This window comes from Cebus imitator, unplaced genomic scaffold, assembly GCF_001604975.1.
Source record: "Cebus imitator isolate Cc_AM_T3 unplaced genomic scaffold, Cebus_imitator-1.0 Scaffold73, whole genome shotgun sequence".
In the NCBI taxonomy this organism is placed as follows: domain Eukaryota; kingdom Metazoa; phylum Chordata; class Mammalia; order Primates; family Cebidae; genus Cebus; species Cebus imitator.
Window position 1 is genome coordinate 461,002 of NW_016107388.1, and position 12,452 is coordinate 473,453.

Consider the following 12,452-nt stretch of genomic DNA (forward strand, 5'->3'; position numbering starts at 1 on the left):
AGAATTTTTTAAAAACATTGATTCAACATTGATAAAAAAAGCATAAAAACTAACAGTAATATCGGAGCCATCGCCTACATCTCTTGTCCTGTTTATTAAACCGTCTGTTGATTCACTGCTACATGTTCATTTTCATGCTGAACTCCAGGAATACAGAGATGGATAAAACATTATGTCTACATAGAAGAGTTTTGTATTTTTGCATATATTAAAGGGGTATAAGTGCAGTTTTTTATGTTAATATATTGCATATTGGTGAAGTCTGGGCATTTAATATAACAATTAACTGAAAAGTGGACTTTGCATCTATTAATATTAAGTAATTTCTCATCCTTTACAACCTCCTGGTCTCTCACCCTGTGAAGTCTCCCATATCTATTAACCATGTTTACATATTACTTAGCTGTTACTTACAAGTGAGAACATGTGGTGTAAGTAAGAAAACGGGACTATTTTTGTTGTTGTTGTTGAGTTCCTTGTAAATTCTGAATATTAGTCCTCTGTGAAATGCATAGTTTGCAAATATTTTCTCCCATTCTACAGGTGGTCTGTTGACTCTGACTATTTCCTTTGCTGTGTGGAAGCCTTTTAGTTGAATTAAGTCTTATTTGTCTGTTTTTGCTGCTTGTGCTTTCGAAGTCTTAGTCATGAATTCTTGGCCTAGACTGATGTCTGAAAAAACTTTCTCTAGGTTTTCTTGTAGGGTTGTTAGAGTTCCAGGTATTACATTTAAGTCTTTAATCCATCTTGAGTTGATTTTTGTATATGGTGAGAGATAGGTGTCCAGTTTCATTCTTCTGCATATGGATATCCAATTTCCCTGGAACCATTTGTTGGATGGTGTATACATGTTTCTTTTAGGTATGTTTTTGTACATTTTGTTGAAGATCAGTTGCCTGTAAATACGTGGATTTATTTCTGTGTTGTCTATTCTGTTCCATTGATCTTGTATAAAAGAGTTTAAAGTTGAATGAGATATAAATACACAAATAATTAAATGATATACTAATGTAGCAACACATAATAAATTCTGTGGATGGGCATTGGAGGATATCACCATTTCCAAATTGATCAAAGTTATTTTTCTTCATGAAATTTCACCGTATCATTTCCTTTAACATGGATATGAATTGGATTATAACAGACACAATCAGGAGAAGGTCTATAATCATGAAAATATTTGTCTACCATCTTTACTTTGTGCGTTTCTATAGCACTTACAACCCTGGTTTTCCTTTGGCATTTTCTACTTACAACGTGTTTCATTTGCATCATCTACAAACAATACCTGTCTTCTAAATATTCTGATTTTGCTTTTGTACTTTATTTTTATGCTTCATGTCCAAATGGCACACAGACAAGAATACTCAATTAGTATACAGTGTGTATTAGTCGACTTCCACATACATACCACCCACATTCTATTATGCTTCTAGAAAATATGCAGCTTCATCTCTAAATTATATTCAGTTCTCTGAAGCACCAGAATCAATATTCTCTTCTGAGTTTGTGATTTTATGTGAACTTTTCAAAATAAATTATCAGTGCTGCTTATAACTCACTGAAAAAAAAAAACAATAAATCAACTTCAAATGCAAGCACATATCTTGGATATTTAGCAGCTTTAGAAATAAGAAGAACTATTTTTTTAACTGTTTTTGTTTCAAATCTCTGTACCATAATTTTACATACATAGAAATCCTTTGTAAAAAACTTGGAATTTATCACAGTAGTTGTATAATTATGGTGGCTTGACCCAGACACTCCAAGGGTGCTATGCATTGCATTTTTTTCTTCAAAAATGTGAACTTGTTCAGAGAACTGCCTTTAACATCATGGTGTTTCTAATGTTAGCACACAGAGCATGACTGAACAAAAAGAAAAGAAATGAATGAATATGAGAGTAAAAATGTTTGCTCAACCAAATAGTGACAGAGTTTCTCATGCATGGGAATAGGTTAGCTTAATTACTGCAGTCCTGAAAACCTCCCTGCATCGGTGGTGTGACTCTATATCTGTGTTTGTAGCTTTGGTGTTGCCTGCTTCAATCTCTCTTAGGAGACATTCTGCTGCTAGACATGTCACACAGCTGACGGCCACCAGCTACTGTCACTGTGGACCCTGCCATGGAGTTTGATGAGGCCATGTTCTTCTAGGATGTTCCCCGTTAATGACTGAGCACAGTGGGGCAGAGAGCTGTTCCATTTCCACCTGATACAGGGCTCTTGTAACAGACAAGCAGGGCTCTGGGGCTCTCATTTGACTGGCCTCAGCTGTCTCAGTGCTGCACTACCCAATCCCTTCCTGCTTCTCCTCTTCCTCGGCGTCCTAAGGGCCTCTCTCCTGGTTCCTGCTCCCAATACATCCTTTAGGCACTGAATCCCAACTTGGCATCTTATTCTCTGGTTTGCTGAATTGATAATGTATCTGGAAATAGAATGCATGGAAAGCTGTGTCATCATAACAATAATTTACTTTTTGTGGTACTTTGTAATTTTCAAACTGAGTTTAATTCAGAAGTGAGCTATCATTATATCTCCGGCCATTTCTTCTTAATTTGAACAGTAACATTTCAATCATTGCTGATTCACAGAACTTTAGTAGTGTAAGGTGTCTAAGGACCCTTTAACTCTCCCTGTGTTACAGATGATGAAATTAGAAAGCTTAAAAGTCATTTGCTCAAGGGCAAATAACAAATTAGAGACAAAACCTAACCAAATGAGAGCCCAGGAGCTCTTCCAGATATGATGTTGCCTATACAAAAATTTTAACCTCAGTTTAAGTCAAGTAATTATTAAAACAATTATGCAGTAAAGATCTAAATGGTGCATTTGTTGAGTCATGCATTGAGCATTATAACAAAGATATTTTGATTCTCTTAAACTCCAGTGATGCCGTCCTTATCCATAGTAATTTTGAAAGTAATAAATTAATATATATTAATACAGAGAAGTTTTAGGTGCACCAAAAAGTTGGGCAGAAAGTAAAGAGTTTTGATATTGCTTTGCCAGAGCTGCTCCCACTGCCTGGGTGGCTTAAACAGTGGAAACGTATTATCTCACAACTCTGGCAGCTAAAGTTTAAGATCCTGGTGTCAGCAGAGACAGTTTCTTCTAACAGCTGTGAGAATCTCTCTTCTAGCTTCTGGTGGTTTGCCCATCATCTTTGATGCTCCTTGGCTTGTAACAGAATAACTCTAATCTTCACATTACATTCTCCATGTGAATCTATGGATTGAGTTGGGAAGAACTGACATCTTGGCAGCAGTGAGTCTTCTTGCATTCCTGGATAAAAAAAAAAATGGAGTATTTCTCCATTTATCAAATCTTTGACTTCTGTCATCAGAGTTTTGTAGTTTTGCTTATATAGAAGTGCCTCTTCAAATGATGTGTCTCTAAATTTAAATTCTGTATTCTCATTGTTGGCATATTGGAAATCAATTGACTTTTATTTATTAACTCTTTATCTTTTAACCTTTGTGTAATCACTTATTAGTTCCAGAAATTTTTCTTGATTCTTTCGGATTTTCTACATAGAATTCAAATCATCTATAAACTAGGGCAGTGCATTTCTTCCTTCCCAGTTTGTGTATGTTTTATTATCTTTTCTGGTCTCATTGTATTATGCAGAACTTCCAGTAAATTATTGAATACAAGTGTTGTGAGGGGACATCCTTGTCTCGCTCCCTGAGCTGAGAATGGAAGCATGTAACTTCTCATCACTAAGTGCAATGTCAGCTGTACAGTTTTTGTTGGTGTTCTTAATTGAGGACATTTCCCTTGTTCCTAGTTTGCTGAGAGATTTTATCATGAGTCCATGTTAAACTGTCAAATGCTTTTTCTGAATCTATGGGTAGGATCATTTGAATTTTCTTGTTTATCCTGTTGATAAGCTGAATTATATAATTTCACTTTGTCATGATATGTAATCCTTTTTATTAATTGTTGGATTTAGTTTGCTGATATTCAGTTGAGTAATTTTTCATCTATGTTCACGAGAGTTCTTGGTCCGTAGTTTTCCTTTTTCATAACGTCTTTGTCTGGTTTTGGGGATAGAGTACTACCAGTCTCATAGAATGAAATAAGATATGTCCTCTCTGCTTCTATTTCCTGAGAAGATTGTAAACTGAGACACTGATCATCACCTGTGGGGGACTGTCCTGCAAACCCTGACTCTGCAATGGATGAATGAAATATAATCGCACATCAAGTACAGTGATTGCAGTTACCTGACCACTCACTGTTCCTTCTAGTATTGGCTCAGTACAGATTTAATAACAGAGGTCCTAAGTCAACATGTTTATAGACAATTAACATGGTTAAAAGAGTGGTTTTCCAAATGATAAAAGCTTTTGTACCAGGGCCCAGAAAAAAACGCCATTAATGGGTAATCCCCCTTCAACCTCCCACCAAGAGGGCCAGCTCTCACAAAGTTTACATGAGTAAACAAAGCAGTAGAGACAAAGGAATGTGGGGTGAACAGACTTAACTGGGGAAGTTTATATTATCCCTAATCTTCACCCTATGACCTAATTCTCTAAGGTAAAAACCAGCTGCCTTCAGCCCACCCTATTATTACAAGATAATAAAAAAGCTTTTGGCCTTCCAAAAGGTTTGAGACTATACCTTATAGCTTTCCCTAATATTTCCTTTAATATTTTGCCAACCACCCTGAATGAACCCCAGCAGTAAATAATTGGTGTAATTTCTTCGGATGTTCAGTTGAATTCACCAGTGAACCCATCTGGACCTAACGCTTTCTGTTTTGGAAGGTTGTTAGTATTTGTTTAATATTGATTGGTCTATGTAGAATAACTACTTATGATATTGTCTTTCAGCAATAGATCATTCCATTTAAAGTATTCAATTTGTGAACATAATAATATGTTCATAATATTCACTTATTATCTATTTAAAGTTCATAGGACCTGTAGTGATGATTCCTCTTTCATATCTGATATTAATAATTTGTGTCTTGTTTCTGTTTTTCTTAGTTAGCCTGGCTAGATATTTATTAATTTTATTGTTTTTTTCACAAAAATGATCTTTTGCTTATATTTAGAGGTAATCAGTTATCCATATAGTAAGATCAGGGCCTATTTTATTCAATTTTTATTCTCACATATAAACATAGGATAAGCTTTTCTATGGTAAAAATAAACCAGTAGAAACCTAAGACCTGAAGTATAGACCCATGGAAATAGCTGTTCAGTTCCAGGCAAATACGGCGTGCCATAGGGAGGTAAATCTGAAAATCTATTTGGCACTGTCTGAATTAGGGAATTAATTTTTTATGATAATCAAGTGAAAATGAACTGTTCAGATTACAGAAGTCCCCTTATTCTTGGTTCTATTATTTGCCTCTGTTATTTTTATATCTCAAATATTTCTATATGGTTCTATTTTGGGCTAAATATTAAACAATGGCAGAGATAAATGTGTTTTTTAAGGATATAAAGACTAACAGGGGGTTATAAATGCTTTTTAGGATTAAACCTAAAATAATGTGATCCTCTGGGTTGATTCTAGATTGAAACATTATTGAGACAAAAACATAAGGAATGTGTCCTTTGAACTGCTTTCAGTAGTAACAACTTATTAGTAAAAAGTTAATCATATAAAAAGGAAAAAATGAGATATAAGAAAAACTTGAGAAATCAAACATATAAAGTTAAAGTAAATTAGACTCAGTTCTGAGAATGGTAGTAAAATTAGCTAAAATATATCACATTTTACTGGTTGACATCATAAGCACACAAACGCATTTTTAATAAATCCCGTTTAATCAAGATGACCTCTTTGTTAAAGAGAGAACATAGAAAAGTCACTAATGTTATGGGCTTGGGTGGAATACGTAACTTATTTTGGATGTTAAAAATAGAACACATCCCAATTTCCTTCTGCATGGGCTGCCGCCTGCCTGTGCAAGCCTCCTTACCTGGGATTGCAAGAACTTCCCAACAGGCTTCTGCTCTCTGATCATGACTCTTTTCTAGATAAATCTTAAAAGATAGGGTCATCTTTTAAAATGCATGAAAGGCCTCGTCCTTTCACTGCTTATTAAAATCTTCTGCGGCTCCCCATTGCCTGCAGAGGAAAAGCTGACCTGCTGGGCCTTGTTGGCCAAGCCCTGTGTCACTGGTCGTTTCCTGCCTAGCTATCACCCAAACCTCTCTCCCTTGTTAACTTTCCCATATGAAGTACAAAAATGAGATTATCTGATACATTTTTGCTGAAAAAATACGAATTAAAGCTACAGAAATAAACCGGAGACGTTACAGATTTAAAGAGGGAAGATTATTACCTGAGAAGGCACATTGCAACCAAATATCCACTTTTGGAAAGGGAAAGATGGATCAATTTTTTTTTTTCTTAAAACTAGGTTGCATTTACATCAACTAAGGCTTGGAAAATGGTATTGCATATATTAATATATGCAATATATTAATTATTGCATATATTAAATATTGCATATATTAATGCAATACACAATATATTGCATATATTAATATATGCAATAATTAAGTATTGCATATAATGTATATTGCATTAATATATGCAATAATTAAGTATTGCATATATTAATATATGCAATGTTTCTTTTAAGACTCATGATATTTAGTGTTTTTAATAGCATTCTATGCCTATTTAACACTGTTTTGGAGTGGCTGTTTTGGAAGCCTGTATCATGAATTGGTGGATTTTATGGATATTTGCTTATAATTTGAGACATTTAGTAAGCCAGAATAATCCAAATGGCAATTATATGGCAATTATATTTCTTAATGTAAACGGAAGTGGGCAGTTTCATTTTCTGCAAAGTCGTTCTAAACTGGTTGAGTTTTTTCAAGAGGTATATAATACTCTCATTCTCTTGCTGACAAATTCAGTTTCTCAACCGGCAAGTTTAAGAACAAGACCTGGGGCTTTTAATGAATACACAGGGATAAAAGCCATGCCACGAAACACTTTTGGAAACAGCACCTAAAAATTTTCAAGCTGTGGTTTTGTGTGTGTCTGTGTGTGTGTGTGTGTGTGTGTGTCTGTGTGTGTGTGTGTGTGTGTACGTGCGTGCATGTGTGTGTGTGAGAGAGAGAAGAAGAAGAGGAGAAGAGAAGACAAAGCCAGGCTGATGTCACTCTGTGCTCACGAATCAGGCATTTTTGGAAGAAACACAGGTAAAAATAGAAATGACGGTGTCATCAGAGTGTAGTCATATGACATAATTATGTCACTGGGAACTTCTAGATTTCAACACTGTTGAGAAATTGAACATTATCAGTAGCTATTAAATACAATGATAGACTGAAACTGCATTGGGTTGTTATTATTATATTATATGTTTATATTATATTATAATATATTATATGTTTATATACTCAATAAATCATTTATTTCCTCTACCGGTGTTCTAGATGCCATGGTCGGTTCTGGGGATATAGTTATTGAAACGACGTGCTCAGAACTCCTCTGCCCTTGCAAAAAACTCCATCACAGTTTGAAGTTTTTTTTGAAAGTTTTCAACTCTTTTAGCTAGTCTGTTCTTTGTAGCCCAGCCAGGCCTGTTTTTCCTTGAAAATACCCTCATCGGAATTCTCATACATTATCTTTTCTCTTTTTTCTACTTCCATTACCTTCTTTCTCCATGACTTGAGATTTTTGGTAATGATCTATTATATGATATACATTGATTCTGTGATAGAGAAAATGAGGAGACAGTCTTTGCCCTCCAGGAGCTCCTATTCCAAATACCAATTACCAAGGTTAATAAACTAATCCATGTGAGTATTCCAAAGACAATTCTAGCTTATCTTGTAAATTCTTCTCCATGTGGCTTTACTTAAAGACAATGTAGAATGAGTAGTCAAGCAATTTTGTATCAATGTGTAAAAGATGCTACATGAGAAAATACTGTGTCATAAAGGCCAGGGATGGGAAAGTGTGGGTGTATTTGCCGTCTAACCATCTAGTCCCTCTGATCTTGGTGTAATGGGATTCTACTCCTAATAAAACTGAGAGCAAGTGTCTTAGAAAAGTGTAACACTAAGTTGCATATTTAATTATTCATTAACAAAGCTTTTAATTTGGAATCTACTATGAGTCTGTGAGCTATAGCAAGGTTTCTCTTCAAACAGCCTGCTCAACCTTTTATTCTTCATGCCCAGGCATGCCACTGCACCAGCTCACATTCCTTTTCTTCTTTGGGAAAGGCCTGGCTTACTAGTACACCGCAGAAGACCCCTTCCTCCTCTCCCTTCCCTCCCATCACACATCCACCTTACCTAAAATGTTTACATGTTTAGCCAATTGGGTCTAGTTTAGATTGTGCAGTCGGACTCCAACCAATGGGGAAAGGACACGGAGGCAGGAGTCGTGTGTTAGGCATAAAAGCTTCTACTCTCCTTTGTTTGGGTGCTCTTGTGGCAACCAGCCCTACGAGAGGCACCCTTCTGCACAAAAGTAAATTTGCTTTACTGAGAAATCCTTTAGGTAGGTGCTCGTTTTTCCTTATGACTCTGAGCTTTATCTCTAACAGAGGCTGATATTATTCTTCACTGGGAACTCTCATATTGTGGAAATGAGCTATGTAAAAATTATCAAATAACATATATTTGGCTAGTAGATAAGTGAGAAATTCAGGAAGTCCTTTGCGAAGGAAGAGTAAAGAAGAAACAGCACAACACCCAAAACTTGATTTATGTCTTAGGTCAGTTTCCCTAGAAGTAGAGTTGGATTGGAAAAATATTTTCAAATTATTTATTGCGCAAGTGTTCTCAAGAAAAGTGAAGCTGGATAGAACAGAAGAAAAAGTCTAGCAACAATATGGGCATGGGAGAGAATGCCACCTGAGCCTAAGCAAACATTATGATAGAAAGTCAGGCTGCCACCCTCCAGAGGGTCTCTGAAAAGGCGAGCTTTGAAAATGAGGGTTACCAACTCTCCACTGAGTTGTAAATCTCATACTATGTTTAAAATACAGATTTCTCATATGAACAGAGCTTTGTCAAGTCTGGGATTTGTATCCCTTTGGATTCTATGCTTTATATATGATTTTTAAAAGCATGCTTGCCTTCCAATCTAACTCATGCATCAGTACCTTCCTCACCTACTTACCATCATTTTCTGTTTCTCTACTCCAGCTTCTTGGTCAACTACCTGCATTCTGCCTTTGTTTGGGGGTGACAGAGAAAATCATAACTCTTTGCCACCTCTTTCTTTAACCTTCCCACTGCCATTAATGTAAAAGCCGTGTAAGGCTAATTTTCACTGGGCTCTTGGAGAAAATAAATAAACAAAATAAAAACAAATAAAGCCAAAAACTAGATTTTAATAATAAATATTCCCGCGTTCCAAAGTTAAAGGAGAAAAAGTTAAACCTTTCATTTGAGAGCCCATGTTGTCTCTCAGTTTCAATCTTCCTTGCCCATTCAAAGGCTAGTCCTTCTTCCTCCTCCTCTGAGAGAAGCCATTCTTTAAATTATCCCCTTGTCCTCATTCCTCATTAGCTCTTATCATAGGTTCCATCCTGGTGCTTGCACAGAGAACTTCCCAGATTAGATACTCTGCACAGGCAGATGTTCAAAATTCGTTGGAACAATACAGTTGAACATGGGCTTTGGCGTCCCAAGCAAGGTCACCTCAGGGTCTCTCCACACTCAGGGAGAGGGACAAGTTACTGGCTTCTAGCAGGTAACTCTTGGAGGAAATAAATTTATGCACACACCATTCCAAGTCTTATTGCTAATTCTCAGGCACACGCCTGTTTACACCCATAATAAAGGAAAACATTTTTCTTGAATGGATAATCTGCTGAGATTCCACCTCAAAATGTGAAAAATCAATGTAATTGAGTATAGCTTTTGTTACTCTCTTTTGTTCCCAGGCAAGGGCCTGAACCATTTGCGCATGTAAGAAACAAGACTTGTAACTTTGCTTTGCAAACTATTTAAGCCATCTTTGCCTGGTTGGACTATTTGATTTTACAAAGATCTGGTAGAAGCTAAGAAAGTTAGGTTTTTTTCCCCTTAATTATAAAGCAGTCTAACTACTTTTGTGAGTTATTCTAGGTCCTCTTCTTCCTTAGTCACTGTCTCTCATCTCTCTTCCTCGAATCTGGAGGCCAAATACTACCAGCCCCAGCATCTAGGCAGAAGGACAGGGTGGGGTGAAATTTCACTTTTCCACTTTACTATAATTGAATAAATTTTACGTTAACTGGCTTGTAAGAAATTTTCCAACAGTTTACACACAAGTAACTTTCTTTGGTAATAGATCTTGGAATAATTATAAATTTGATCAGTGGCTCCTGTTATGCATGGCACACATAGAATCACTTATTTAAAAGCAAGCGCAGAGTTAAAATGAATGTTTAAACAAAAATATGTGCTACTGGCAAAATTCTTCAAGATATTGGTTTGGCAAGAATGTTTAATAGTCTTCAGGGTTTTAAGCTTTTGTTGTTTTCTCTGAATTGTTTTCTAAAATTCCAGGTATTTTATTAAACATTGATAATGGCCTCTATTTTAGCTGTTTTCAATCTTTTAAAAATGACTGACAGAACATTTTCAAGCTAAAAGGCTGCGTTGGCATCTGGAGTTTGTGTCCTGCCAAATATACAGCAGACGTATCTTCTGGGTTGGGGCAGTGCTGGAAAAGATCACAGCCACAAGGGCAGTTTACAGCTCAAGATTGTGTGACTGCAAGTGTTCCGGCCTGGAGTATCTGGCAGAAGCTGTGTTCTATTAATTTTTATTGGAATCTTGCAGCCAATTAACTTTTCTGGTCTACTTTCTTCATGTGGTAAAAGGCAGAGGTCACTTCGTAACCTACAGTGTCTGTTTTATCCTTCACTATCTCCATGGCACACAGCAGCTCTAGGGTAGAGCAATACCCTATTGCAATACCCTAAGCAATAATACCCTGTCACACAGCAGGAGGGACTTGCAGCAGAAGCCAGCAGCAGAGAGGAGCCCAGGGCGGGCGAGGAGCCCTTGTTTTTGGAAGGAGTATAATGAAAGAGGAGGATAAGGAGGGAGGATTGTAGACTCAAAGAAATGGGGTACGTTATAAAAAATCAGGATTGACTAGATACGGGGGCATAACGTTATGGGAAGAGAATGGATTCAGTAAATGAAAAATAAAATAGGGTTCTAATGGAGGAGTTAAATAAGAAGCATGAGGGTTGAAATTTAAAAATTCTACAGCAAATTTGGAGTTGAGCCCCTAACTCACTATCTATTTTTTTTCCGGGATGGAGTTTTGCTCTTGTTGCCCAGGCTGGAGTGCAATGGTACGATCTCGGCTCACTGCAACCTCTGCCTCCCAGGTTCAAGCAATTCTCCCACCTCAGCCTCCCAAGCAGCTGGGATTACAGTCACCCACCACCACACCCAGCTCGTTTTTGTATTTGTAGTAGAGATGGGGTTTTGCCATGATGCACTGGTCTCCAACTCCTGACCTTGGTGATCCGCCCATGTTGGCCTCCCAAAGTGCTGGGATTACAGGCAGGAGCCGCCACGCCCGGCCCCTAACTCACTTTCTTACAGTGATTTCAAGTGCAAAAGTGAGAGCTGGAGCACACACATCTCAAAGTACTTCAGATTCCGCAGAGGACCACTTGTTAATAGAGGCCATTGCAGGATCTCGGAGCCAGAGATTCTGACCAGTACATCTAGGGTTAGGATCAAGAATCTTCTTTTATGACACTGCATAATGCCATATGTTGACAGGATGGAGAGGAAATAGTAGCAGCCAACAATGTCGATCACTGTGGGACTATACAATGACACTTGGCCTAAGCTGCCGAAATGTGACTCATCACCATCATCATCATCTTCCTTTCCAGTATTTAACGACACTTCTGAAATACTCTGTGTATACGTAGAGTTCTGTGATAGGCTCTGTACTTCTTAAAAAGATGTTAACATTATTCTAAGTAAGTTAGTATAAGAGGACATGTTGTAAAGGCAAAGATCAAATAGTGATTTTAACATTCTTTGAAGATTTGTTTCGTAGATCAAAATACCATTACTCTGTCAAACTTGATAAATAAATTATCAAGGATCACTTTTGCTGAGACATCTATAAATAAACCTCAATGTTTTAATGACATTCTTGATCCTGCTCTTAAAATGCATTTCTTTTAAGGCATCCATTAAATTTATGTGTATATTTGCAGTGTCTTTATTTGTTTTAGTGAGGCAGTTATCTGTCAGATTAAAATTATGTGAAATTAAATAAGAAATAATTCCAAATGGCTATGGAATTTAATTGGTACATTTTAGCAAACATGAATTAATTTTCTTTCTTTCTTTTTTTTTTTTTTTTGCAAGGTCTCACTCTATAAACCTCCTACTTTTAGTGTCTGTGGTCACCATGGGTAATTTCTCCCTCACTCTCCTTTATATTGATCCTTTTATTATTTATTTTTTTTTTGAAGCAAAATCTCACTCT